This window comes from Rhododendron vialii, chromosome 6a, assembly GCF_030253575.1.
Source record: "Rhododendron vialii isolate Sample 1 chromosome 6a, ASM3025357v1".
Classification (NCBI taxonomy): domain Eukaryota; kingdom Viridiplantae; phylum Streptophyta; class Magnoliopsida; order Ericales; family Ericaceae; genus Rhododendron; species Rhododendron vialii.
In genome coordinates this window covers 24,584,764-24,598,689 of record NC_080562.1, presented here as the reverse complement: position 1 = coordinate 24,598,689, position 13,926 = coordinate 24,584,764, and positions in this window count along the sequence as shown.

Here is a 13,926-nt window from a genome sequence, read left to right as displayed (position 1 = left end):
AACAAGCGCCGTCAACTATTGACGAACTTGTTGATGCTGTAGAGAAATCCTTCGAAGAATTGTCACCGGATAATCTCGATCGTGTGTTTTTATCATTGTAAGATTCCATAATTGAAGTAATGACAGTTTACAGAGATAACAACTACAAATTGCCACACATCGGAAAAAGCCATCTCATTAGAGATGGCACTCTTCGTACGCAACTTCATTGTAACCGTGCTATTGTGAAAAATGCACTACTTCATTTGCATCAATGAGCTCATTCATGGTCAGTTCATCATCATCTTCTTCTTTTCTTGCACCAAACTCTTTGTTTTACCTCTTTAGCTATTTTTTCTTATTCTCAAGCTTGGAGTAACAAATATACTGGTCCCTAATCAATTTTATTAGAGCAATAACCTGTTTTCTTTTTGTGTTTTTGTAACGCCCCGAATTTTGGGAACGTTAAATAGACATTTTCATTGAAAAAACTAAATTGAATGTTTTGAATCTTGGGTTCTTTAGGGTGATTCAATCATTGCAACATCAACAAGCGCCGTCAACTATTGACAAACTTGTTGATGCTGTAGAGAAATCCTTCGAAGAATTGTCACCGGATAATCTCGATCGTGTGTTTTTATCATTGTAACCTTCCATGATTGAAGTAATGAAAGTTTACAGAGATAACAACTACAAATTGCCACACATCGGAAAAAGCCATCTCATTAGAGATGGCACTCTTCGTACGCAACTTCATTGTGACCGTGCTATTGTGGAAAGTGCACTACTTCATTTGCATCAATGAGCTCATTCATGGTCAGTTCATCATCTTTTTTTTCTTTTCTTCCACCAAACTATTTGTTTTACCTCTTTAGCTATTTTTTCTTATTCTCATGCTTGGAGTAACAAATATACTGGTCCATAATCAATTTTATTAGAGCAATAACTTGTTTTCTTTTTGTGTTTTTGTAACGCCCCGAATTTTTGGAACGTTAAATAGACATTTTCATTGAAAAAACTAAATAGAATGTTTTGAATCTTGGGTTCTTTAGGGTGATTCAATCATTGCAACATCAACAAGCGCCGTCAACTATTGACGAACTTGTTGATGCTGTAGAGAAATCCTTCGAAGAATTGTCACCGGATAATCTCGATCGTGTGTTTTTATCATTGTAACCTTCCATGATTGAAGTAATGAAAGTTTACAGAGATAACAACTACAAATTGCCACACATCGGAAAAAGCCATCTCATTAGAGATGGCACTCTTCGTACGCAACTTCATTGTGACCGTGCTATTGTGGAAAATGCACTACTTCATTTGCATCAATGAGCTCATTCATGGTCAGTTCATCATCTTCTTTTTCTTTTCTTCCACCAAACTCTTTGTTTTACCTCTTTAGCTATTTTTTCTTATTCTCATGCTTGGAGTAACAAATATACTGCTCCCTAATCAATTTTATTAGAGCAATAACCTGTTTTCTTTTTGTGTTTTTGTAACGCCCCGAATTTTGGGAACGTTAAATAGACATTTTCATTGAAAAAACTAAATAGAATATTTTGAATCCTGGGTTCTTTAGGGTGATTCAATCATTGCAACATCAACAAGCGCCGTCAACTATTGACGAACTTGTTGATGCTGTAGAGAAATCCTTCGAAGAATTGTCACCAGATAATCTCGATCGTGTGTTTTTATCATTGTAAGTTTCCATGATTGAAGTAATGACAGTTTACGAAGATAACAACTACAAATTGTAACACATCGGAAAAAGCCATCTCATTAGAGATGGCACTCTTCGTATGCAACTTCATTGTGACCGTGCTATTGTGAAAAATGCACTACTTCATTTGCATCAATGAGCTCATTCATGGTCAGTTCATCATTTTCTTTTTCTTTTCTTGCACCAAACTCTTTGTTTTACCTTTTTAGCTATTTTTTCTTATTCTCAAGCTTGGAGTAACAAATATACTGCTCCCTAATCAATTTTATTTGAGCAATAACTTGTTTTCTTTTTGTGTTTTTGTAACGCCCCGAATTTTGGGAACGTTATATAGACATTTTCATTGAAAAAACTAAATAGAATGTTTTGAATCTTGGGTTCTTTAGGGTGATTCAATCATTGCAACATCAACAAGCGCCGTCAACTATTGACGAACTTGTTGATGCTGTAGAGAAATCCTTCGAAGAATTGTCACCGGATAATCTCGATCGTGTGTTTTTATCATTGTAAGATTCCATAATTGAAGTAATGACAGTTTACAGAGATAACAACTACAAATTGCCACACATCGGAAAAAGCCATCTCATTAGAGATGGCACTCTTCGTACGCAACTTCATTGTAACCGTGCTATTGTGAAAAATGCACTACTTCATTTGCATCAATGAGCTCATTCATGGTCAGTTCATCATCATCTTCTTCTTTTCTTGCACCAAACTCTTTGTTTTACCTCTTTAGCTATTTTTTCTTATTCTCAAGCTTGGAGTAACAAATATACTGCTCCCTAATCAATTTTATTAGAACAATAACCTGTTTTCTTTTTGTGTTTTTGTAACGCCCCGAATTTTGGGAACGTTAAATAGACATTTTCATTGAAAAAACTAAATTGAATGTTTTGAATCTTGGGTTCTTTAGGGTGATTCAATCATTGCAACATCAACAAGCGCCGTCAACTATTGACAAACTTGTTGATGCTGTAGAGAAATCCTTCGAAGAATTGTCACCGGATAATCTCGATCGTGTGTTTTTATCATTGTAACCTTCCATGATTGAAGTAATGAAAGTTTACAGAGATAACAACTACAAATTGCCACACATCGGAAAAAGCCATCTCATTAGAGATGGCACTCTTCGTACGCAACTTCATTGTGACCGTGCTATTGTGGAAAGTGCACTACTTCATTTGCATCAATGAGCTCATTCATGGTCAGTTCATCATCTTTTTTTTCTTTTCTTCCACCAAACTATTTGTTTTACCTCTTTAGCTATTTTTTCTTCTTCTCATGCTTGGAGTAACAAATATACTGGTCCATAATCAATTTTATTAGAGCAATAACTTGTTTTCTTTTTGTGTTTTTGTAACGCCCCGAATTTTTGGAACGTTAAATAGACATTTTCATTGAAAAAACTAAATAGAATGTTTTGAATCTTGGGTTCTTTAGGGTGATTCAATCATTGCAACATCAACAAGCGCCGTCAACTATTGACGAACTTGTTGATGCTGTAGAGAAATCCTTCGAAGAATTGTCACCGGATAATCTCGATCGTGTGTTTTTATCATTGTAACCTTCCATGATTGAAGTAATGAAAGTTTACAGAGATAACAACTACAAATTGCCACACATCGGAAAAAGCCATCCCATTAGAGATGGCACTCTTCGTACGCAACTTCATTGTGACCATGCTATTGTGGAAAATGCACTACTTCATTTGCATCAATGAGCTCATTCATGGTCAGTTCATCATCTTCTTTTTCTTTTCTTCCACCAAACTCTTTGTTTTACCTCTTTATCTATTTTTTCTTATTCTCATGCTTGGAGTAACAAATATACTGCTCCCTAATCAATTTTATTAGAGCAATAACCTGTTTTCTTTTTGTGTTTTTGTAACGCCCCGAATTTTGGGAACGTTAAATAGACATTTTCATTGAAAAAACTAAATTGAATGTTTTGAATCTTGGGTTCTTTAGGGTGATTCAATCATTGCAACATCAACAAGCGCCGTCAACTATTGACGAACTTATTGATGTTGTAGAGAAATCCTTCGAAGAATTGTCACCGGATAATCTCGATCGTGTGTTTTTATCATTGTAAGCTTCCATGATTGAAGTAATGACAGTTTACGAAGATAACAACTACAAATTGTCACACATCGGAAAAAGCCATCTCATTAGAGATGGCACTCTTCGTACGCAACTTCATTGTGACCGCGCTATTGTGGAAAGTGCACTACTTCATTTGCATCAATGAGCTCATTCATGGTCAGTTCATCATCTTCTTTTTCTTTTCTTGCACCAAACTCTTTGTTTTACCTCTTTAGCTATTTTTTCTTATTCTCATGCTTGGAGTAACAAATATACTGCTCCCTAATCAATTTTATTAGTGCAATAACTTGTTTTCTTTTTGTGTTTTTGTAACGCCCCGAATTTTGGGAACGTTATACAGACATTTTCATTGAAAAAACTAAATAGAATGTTTTGAATCTTGGGTTCTTTAGGGTGATTCAATCATTGCAACATCAACAAGCGCCGTCAACTATTGACGAACTTGTTGATGCTGTAGAGAAATCCTTCGAATAATTGTCACCGGATAATCTCGATCGTGTGTTTTTATCATTGTAACCTTCCATGATTGAAGTAATGAAAGTTTACAGAGATAACAACTACAAATTGCCACACATCGGAAAAAGCCATCTCATTAGAGATGGCACTCTTCGTACGCAACTTCATTGTGACCGTGCTATTGTGAAAAATGCACTACTTCATTTGCATCAATGAGCTCATTCATGGTCAGTTCATCATCATCTTCTTCTTTTCTTGCACCAAACTCTTTGTTTTACCTCTTTAGCTATTTTTTCTTATTCTCAAGCTTGGAGTAACAAATATACTGGTACCTAATCAATTTTATTAGAGCAATAACCTGTTTTCTTTTTGTGTTTTTGTAACGCCCCGAATTTTGGGAACGTTAAATAGACATTTTCATTGAAAAAACTAAATTGAATGTTTTGAATCTTGGGTTCTTTAGGGTGATTCAATCATTGCAACATCAACAAGCGCCGTCAACTATTGACGAACTTATTGATGTTGTAGAGAAATCCTTCGAAGAATTGTCACCGGATAATCTCGATCGTGTGTTTTTATCATTGTAAGCTTCCATGATTGAAGTAATGACAGTTTACGAAGATAACAACTACAAATTGTCACAGATCGGAAAAAGCCATCTCATTAGAGATGGCACTCTTCGTACGCAACTTCATTGTGACCGTGCTATTGTGGAAAGTGCACTACTTCATTTGCATCAATGAGCTCATTCATGGTCAGTTCATCATCTTCTTTTTCTTTTCTTGTACCAAACTCTTTGTTTTACCTCTTTAGCTATTTTTTCTTATTCTCATGCTTGGAGTAACAAATATACTGCTCCCTAATCAATTTTATTAGTGCAATAACTTGTTTTCTTTTTGTGTTTTTGTAACGCCCCGAATTTTGGGAACGTTATACAGACATTTTCATTGAAAAAACTAAATAGAATGTTTTGAATCTTGGGTTCTTTAGGGTGATTCAATCATTGCAACATCAACAAGCGCCGTCAACTATTGACGAACTTGTTGATGCTGTAGAGAAATCCTTCGAAGAATTGTCACCGGATAATCTCGATCGTGTGTTTTTATCATTGTAAGCTTCCATGATTGAAGTAATGAAAGTTTACAGAGATAACAACTACAAATTGCCACACATCGGAAAAAGCCATCTCATTAGAGATGGCACTCTTCGTACACAACTTCATTGTGACCGTGCTATTGTGGAAAATGCACTACTTCATTTGCATCAATGAGCTCATTCATGGTCAGTTCATCATCTTCTTTTTCTTTTCTTGCACCAAAGTCTTTGTTTTACCTTTTTAGCTATTTTTTCTTATTCTCAAGCTTGGAGTAACAAATATACTGCTCCCTAATCAATTTTATTAGTGCAATAACTTGTTTTCTTTTTGTGTTTTTGTAACGCCCCGAATTTTGGGAACGTTATACAGACATTTTCATTGAAAAAACTAAATAGAATGTTTTGAATCTTGGGTTCTTTAGGGTGATTCAATCATTGCAACATCAACAAGCGCCGTCAACTATTGACGAACTTGTTGATGCTGTAGAGAAATCCTTCGAAGAATTGTCACCGGATAATCTCGATCGTGTGTTTTTATCATTGTAACCTTCCATGATTGAAGTAATGAAAGTTTACAGAGATAACAACTACAAATTGCCACACATCGGGAAAAGCCATCTCATTAGAGATGGCACTCTTCGTACGCAACTTCATTGTGACCGTCCTATTGTGGAAAATGCACTACTTCATTTGCATCAATGAGCTCATTCATGGTCAGTTCATCATCTTCTTTTTCTTTTCTTGCACCAAAGTCTTTGTTTTACCTTTTTAGCTATTTTTTCTTATTCTCATGCTTGGAGTAACAAATATACTGCTCCCTAATCAATTTTATTTGAGCAATGACCTGTTTTCTTTTTGTGTTTTTGTAACGCCCCGAATTTTGGGAACGTTATATAGACATTTTCATTGAAAAAACTAAATAGAATGTTTTGAATCTTGGGTTCTTTAGGGTGATTCAATCATTGCAACATCAACAAGCGCCGTCAACTATTGACGAACTTGTTGATGCTGTAGAGAAATCCTTCGAAGAATTGTCACCGGATAATCTCGATCGTGTGTTTTTATCATTGTAACCTTCCATGATTGAAGTAATGAAAGTTTACAGAGATAACAACTACAAATTGCCACACATCAGAAAAAGCCATCTCATTAGAGATGGCACTCTTCGTACGCAACTTCATTGTGACCGTGCTATTGTGAAAAATGCACTACTTCATTTGTATCAATGAGCTCATTCATGGTCAGTTCATCATCATCTTCTTCTTTTCTTGCACCAAACTCTTTGTTTTACCTTTTTAGCTATTTTTTTCTTATTCTCAAGCTTGGAGTAACAAATATACTGCTCTCTAATCAATTTTATTAGAGCAATAACTTATTTTCTTTTTGTGTTTTTGTAACGCCCCGAATTTTGGGAAAGTTAAATAGACATTTTCATTGAAAAAACTAAATAGAGTCTGGCTCGATATTACATCATAATCTTAACAAAAGTACTTTTATACAACAAAACAAGGGGGAACTTGGGTTTCTATCTACTGCTCCGCTTCTTCCTCCATCCTAGCCAGCTCCTTGGCCCCAAAAGCTTCCAAGGTGTAGAGTACACTCTGTTCGTCTATAAGATCTGACACATTATACTAGCGTCGCCACAAATATAATATGTCAGGGTCACAAAAAGTAACACCGCGAGCTACAAAAGCTCAATAGAACAACCCATACCCACTAACCCTTAACTTACGGACAAACGATCATAAATTCAATGATTTCCACATAGTTCATACATATTTGAAAAAACAGTTAACAATGACACATCCACATTCATTATCCAAACTAACGTTGGTGTCCATTATTTTCCGAGTTTCTCCTACGCGACTCTTCGTAGACCGTGTCACCATTTTCCACATTTCATAACCATATCACATTTTCAAAATCGTTTTTAACACACCCAACCTCGGTTCCGCCGCTACGGTCTTCCGAATATCCTCACAATGGTTCCGTCGCGCCGGGTTCCCATTGGCACACAAAACTTTGCATTAGCTCCTCTCTGTGGATAACTAAGCTACACACCCAACCTCGGTTCCACCGCGCCGGTCTTTTGAGTGTCCTCACAATGGTTCCGCCGCGCCGGGTTCCTATTGGCACACAAAACACACACCACACAATGGGCTACCACGTCCGGTCACATTGCGGTTTCCAAAATATTTCACCTTTTCAAAACACGCCTTTTCATTAACACACCCTAAGTGCCATGTTTCTATTTTCTCGATTTCTGTGTCTCATTCTCATGCAACGACTCCGCGGTAGAACTTTTCAAATACGTAGTCATAAATCATTTATTGAAATCTTGAAACTACACTAGCAAGATCATCCAACTCTATATTATTATTCATGCTCAAATCATCACTTAAAGTATAACGCCACATGTACAGACGCCTTTGGAGTAAAAATCACTTATGCTTTATCATACCACAAGTAATACAAGCAATTCATGTATGCATGCTCATAACCATTCTAAAGATCAAAATACGAATACTTCTTAGTTAAACATTAAATGCTTATCTTTCAAAATCTGTTCTTTCTTCTTTTGTGGAATGTTCTAAACAGCATATGTTTATTGAAGTAAAAGTCATTTATTCAACATGTTCATACCACCATTAGCAAAACAAGTTTACTATCTATCACGCATTCCAATGTTATAAGCAATAGATAACCTTATCTACTTAAAGATATCCCATGTTATACTTTGAACTAAAGAGTAAGGACATTCTATTTTCCAACATACGGTTATATGCTATACGTTGAGTTAATGGACAAGGGACTCTACCTTTCTTCTTGGCGGTAGTGACGACTACGGAAAGTAAGTTGACGATTGGGCGGAATAACTTCCTACGGTAAGCTTTCGGTAGCTTCGAAAGAGAAAGGTTTCTCTCGAAACTAGTATTTGACTACAACTACTAAACTTTATGGATCGAAAGGGAGGTTTAGGATGAGTTTCAAGAAGAACTCAAGAACAAGCAAGAACAAGGAAGAACAAAGAACAAATGCAAGAATTCTAGAGAGAGAAGTTGGAGAGTTCAATGTGTGACTTGAATGCTTGGACAAGAGTCCTATTTATAGCAAAATTTGGCTCCCTCTCTCTCCCCCATGGCCGGCCCTCTCTCTCTCTCCAATTCTCCCATGGATTTGCTCTATTGTATTGTCCAATCAAGTCTTTCAAGCATGCCATGATTTGTCAAATCCAATCTTTAGGCATAAGGCTATAAAATCAAGTAGGATCTTAGGCTTTCTAGGAAAATCTAGGTGATCATAGTCTAGGTTGGCAAGTCTTACAAGTCTAGGGTAGGGTTTGATTAGGCTAAGGCATAGCCTTCCATGTTTAGTCATTCATAGGTCTAGGTTATAGTCAAATCCTCGGGTAATTAAGGCTAGGTTCTAGGATGATTAAAGGCTACTTTGGAATCAAATCTAGGATGATTAGGGCTAGGATTCTATGTTAGAAATTGACTAGAAAGGGGTTGTCAAGTCATAAATAGGCTTAAGGCTAAAGGTAGCTTGTGGAAGTGAACAAAACATATGCACACATTCCACCTCTCCCTCTCACTCTCGGCCTCCCTCTCTCCCTCTCCCTCTTGGCTTCTCTCTCTCTCTCTCTCCTCTTGTACTATGTACATATATATATATATATATATTGTTACCCAAATAATGCAACCTAGAGGGGGGGGGAGGGGGGGGGGGGGGGGGGGGTGAATAGGATTGCTAGTAAAAATCACCGATAAAAATTATCTCTAACAATATATGCAAACAATAAGTGTGCAATCAAATAGAATGAGAGAAAAAGAGATAGAACCCGTTTATAGTGGTTCAGTCCGGATTTGTCCACGTCCGGCCTACTCCACTTCTCCTCAAGCAATTACTTGAAGGTTCCACTAATCTTTGAAAGATTACAACTTGTAAGTCTTGCAGGTGCTTACAAAAACCATATGCCTCTAGCTTTCCCGAGGAGCTAGCACAACCGCAAAAGTTTTTTCTGAAAAACCTCTCAAAAACAAACACCCAAAATCCTACCAGATTTTGGTCTTCTAAGATTATAAGTGATGTCTCTCAATCACTCACTTAGGGTTACAATTTGAGAGGAATGATAAGAAGATGAAAGCTCACAACAAACAATCAAGGTTTATCTCATAAAAGAGAAATATGACAGTGTAAGAGAATGAGATTGCTGATCTTGGATGTGGGAGAGAAAAGAGCAATGCCTTTTTTGCTTGGAAAGTATAAGAGCTTTTTTGGTGATCAATCAATAATGAATTCAAGTGCTTTATGCCCCTGGTTCTGCTCTCTAGCCGTTGTACTTCAAATCCTACCGTTGAAGTTTAATTTGAGCCATTGGATTTAGATCTGGAAATGCACAACTGGACGAAATTTGCTTAGGCCGATCCCGGGCGGTCGACCAGGTGGTCGTCCGGTGCCCTCCGGTAGACACACTCCTCTGGTCTGACAGCCGGCCTGTCAGCCGGTTCGTCAACCTGTAGCTCAAAAATTCGTCTAAATAAATCCGTTAAAGCACGTGTTGAGCTCAATAAGTCTATGTGACTATTAATCATTGAATCCGAGACTTTATGCTATTTTTCAAGGTTACGAAAATATTTTAGTCCGTGAAAGGACTTTTCGATAATTTTATATTTGCCGAATAAAAATATCAATGAATTAATCATCAAAATAATTAATAGAGATACATATAATTTTCCAACAAATTATAATGCATACATTTTTCAACATATATATATAAATTTCTAGGAAAGTAACCCTAGAATAATTAGGCTTAAGGCTATAACTCTAGGGTTGCATGCATGACATGGCTAATGTTGCTTCTTTTGGAAGCTAAATGATAACTACTTTTGGTATGACTTGTCTTGTCAAGTCAATACATTTATTGGCAATTTCTAATGTCTATTGTCCAAGGGATAAAAATTTCCCTAGCAATTATTATCCAATGGGTAAAAAAATAATGATGAGAAGTAAGGTCTTGATGTGACTAGACATGGTTAGGTCCAAGTAGGCTTATAAGGTTAAGATAGGTCATGATTTAAAGGTTAAGCTTCCAAAGGTAATCATATGGACCAATGGTTAATAGTTTCCTAGAAAGTAAGTCTATAGTCAAGTAGTCATGATTAAAGTAGGTTATGAGTGCTACTTTTGATAGTATCATGATTACCATATTTGTCCAATGGTTCTTAAATGCTAAGGAAGGTAACTAAGTTAATTGGTACTTAGGCCATCTACAGTGGCATAATCAAAAGCAAATTATTTGTAAAGTTAACAATGTTGGGGTAAAAGATGGCTCACAATGGTATAATCAAACTTAACAACATTCTTAGAAATAATCAAATTTTGGGCTTTGGATAACCAAAACTAGCAACCTTTTTCAATAATCAAAATTTGTGGATATCACACCACATAAGTTAACTGGTTCTAAAATTTATGTACACGCGTGTTTCAAATGGTATTTTCTTCTTCTTTTCTTCGCATGCTCTATATCTCATTTTCTTCGGCCACAAACTCTTTCTTTTTCTTTCCCTCCAAAAGTGAAGCTCATATCTTTCAATCATTTACAATTCAACTCATTGTCACCGGATTAAGGTATTTCACTTTTTTTTCCGTTTTTTTTCCGTTGCTCTCCTTGTGGTTTAGTACATGAAGAACCTTGCATTCTTTTACAAATTCAAGAACACATCTGTTTTTTTTTTTTGAGTACATAATTTTTTTTCCAAATTCATAATATGAGGGAAGGAAGTTACCAATTTTTTGTCCAAAATTATGAGAGAAAATCGATATATTTTTGCCAAAAAAAACCGTAATGGAGGAAAGTGATCAATGGTGGAAAACATTTGTCGCCGCATTAAGGTATTTCACATTTTTTTTCTGTTTTTATTTTATTCTTTTTTCGTTCCTCTTCTTGTGGTTGAGTACATAAAGAACCTTACATTTTTTTACAAATTCAAGAACACATTTTTTTTTTTTTGAGTACATGATTTTTTTTGCCAAATTCATAGTATTAGGGAAGGAAGTCACCAATTTTTTTTCTAAAATTAAAGGAGAAAATCGATATATTTTTGCCAAAAAAAAAAGTGTAATGAAGGGAAGTGATCAATGGTGGAAAACACAAGGGGAGAGAGAGTGTAATTGTAGTGTATCCCTTATTTTAGTTATGGACTAGAAGTGACCATTGTGGACCTCAACATTGTTAAGCTTAACAACCTTTTAAATGGATAATCAAAAGCTGATGTGTCAACTTTTGATTATCCATTTTTGATTATGCCACTGTGGATGGCCTTAGCTTTGCCTAACTAAATGATTGGAAACAAAATCTATTATCCAAAGGATAAGAATTTCCCTAACAACTATCGTTCAATGGGTAAAGAAAAAAGATACACTAGGATGATGTAATGATGAGGAATAAAGTCAAGAATTGACTAGTCATGAAAGTGCAATGATTCAATTAGGGTTTGGATGGGTTTACAAGGCTTAAAGACGGTCAAAAATGTCCATCTAGGGTTAAGAGATTGTAACTAGGTTGAAACGGTAGTTAGATTTCTCTAACTAATCAGTTGGAAACTAATTCTACTTGCCAAGTAGGATTTCTAGCCAAGAAATATAATTTAAGGATTTTATTTAACTAGCTAAGAAAATATACAAGTGCTTCTACAAGCATACTTGTCTTTAGAAAAGAACTAAATTGTCCGATGCGAAAAGATATAATTTTATAGGTCTCAAATCTAATTATGACGGATTATTAGAAGTTAAAAAGGAATTTTAAAAGAAATCCAAGTAATTAAAATAAAATTCAAATATTTAACAAAAAATTTATTTACAGAAAATCAGGGTCGTTACAGTTTTTTTCCCTTTTTTTTTTGTCTCCCCAGGTCAAATTTCCACAGAAGCTTTTGCAAAGTTTGTCTCTAAGAGCTGCTTTAATAGAATTGCTCAAACTCATGTTCTTTTGTGAATTCATGGAAAGCTAATGGCAGTGGGCTATGAAATGGAGTTAAATGGACTTTGTTGTTGTCTTCTTTTGTTTTTGTTGCTTTTGATTTTCTGCCATAGTCGTTGTATATCTTCACTTTTGATAATGGAATGAAGTTTTTCCTATGAATCTCAGCCAGTACAATTTCATTGTCCTATTTTTTTATTCTGTTAGGTGTACTGGATTTCAAAATTTGAGAGAAGGGTAAAATGAGAAAAATAACTTTTTTTTGTACCTTTGTCTTTTCAAATCGACAATCTTTTTGGGACACAAAAAAGAGGAATTATGGACGATGAAAATGGGACGGAGAGAGTATTTTGTTTTTAATTCCTCCCGTTGAGATATATAAATACTTTATAAAAATTTGATATTCTAATAGTAAAAAATTATCTAATAGTAGTTAAGTTCGGCCATCATTGCTAACTCGATTTTTATCTTTTACAAGTTAAAAAATTAACATACTATTCAAATTCTATAAAAAAATATATATGAGTAATATATCTAATAGTAAAGTTTGGCCATGGGCTAACTTGATTTTCATCTTTTACAAGTTACTTTATTTTTATTTTTTTTCCCCAACATGAACTGACCAAAACCTAAACCATCTCAGAACAATTATCAACAGTAAAAACTATCAAGAGCAACATTGAAAAATCATACTAAGAATGCAAATGAGCCATACCAAAAGATATTTGGGTTTTCAACAGGCACATCGGCGACCTTTTGACTACCAAGTAAACCAAAACAAAAACATATATTTGCTCTCTTGTCGTAAAAGAAAATGAAATAAATCATGTAATCAAATAAGCAGCCTATTATGATCATGCCAAAAAAATAAAATAAAATAAAATAAACAGCCTACTCAAAAGATGACAGACCATCCCATTTTTAACGAAAATTTCGTTGCACTCTACCTTAACTCCCCTCCATGTCCGAACGATTAAATCATGATAACCTGACACGTTTGATATTAAATGACATGGAGTTTCAGGAATCGTAACATTAGAACTAAAAAGAACCAAATGTACGAAATCCTATGAAAGTGTTTTTTCTTGCATGGTAGAGTACACGTGTTTCCCTTTCATGTTTTTTTGAAACTAGAAACTCTGAAGCAAATTTTTACCATGTCTAATAGCACGAATTTTGTGATCAAATGTACCAATTAATGCACGTAAATCTCAATTCTCTTCGTAATGGCTATTACTAAAGGGAAAACACATAAACCAAGTCAACCCGGTGCTGCAATGGTGAAACCAAGAGTTAAAACAATGCCATGTTGACTTGAAACCAATGACTCATGCGTCACACTACTGCTTTATCAAAGTCTCCTCACACCCAAATTGAATTTAGCAGGATGGTGAATTGGGATGTGAAGAACTATAAAACTAACCAAGAACCAAATAACAAGTAAAGCACATATGCACGTAAAAGAACAGTCTAAACTCCAGTTTTTAAGGTTGTGGAGAAACTAGAAAGTGGCTTCAAGTGGCGGTGAGCCCAATTGATAGGGCTGACAAGCAAGCTGCAATTTTCCTTGGGCTACTGCTGCTTGTAGTTGG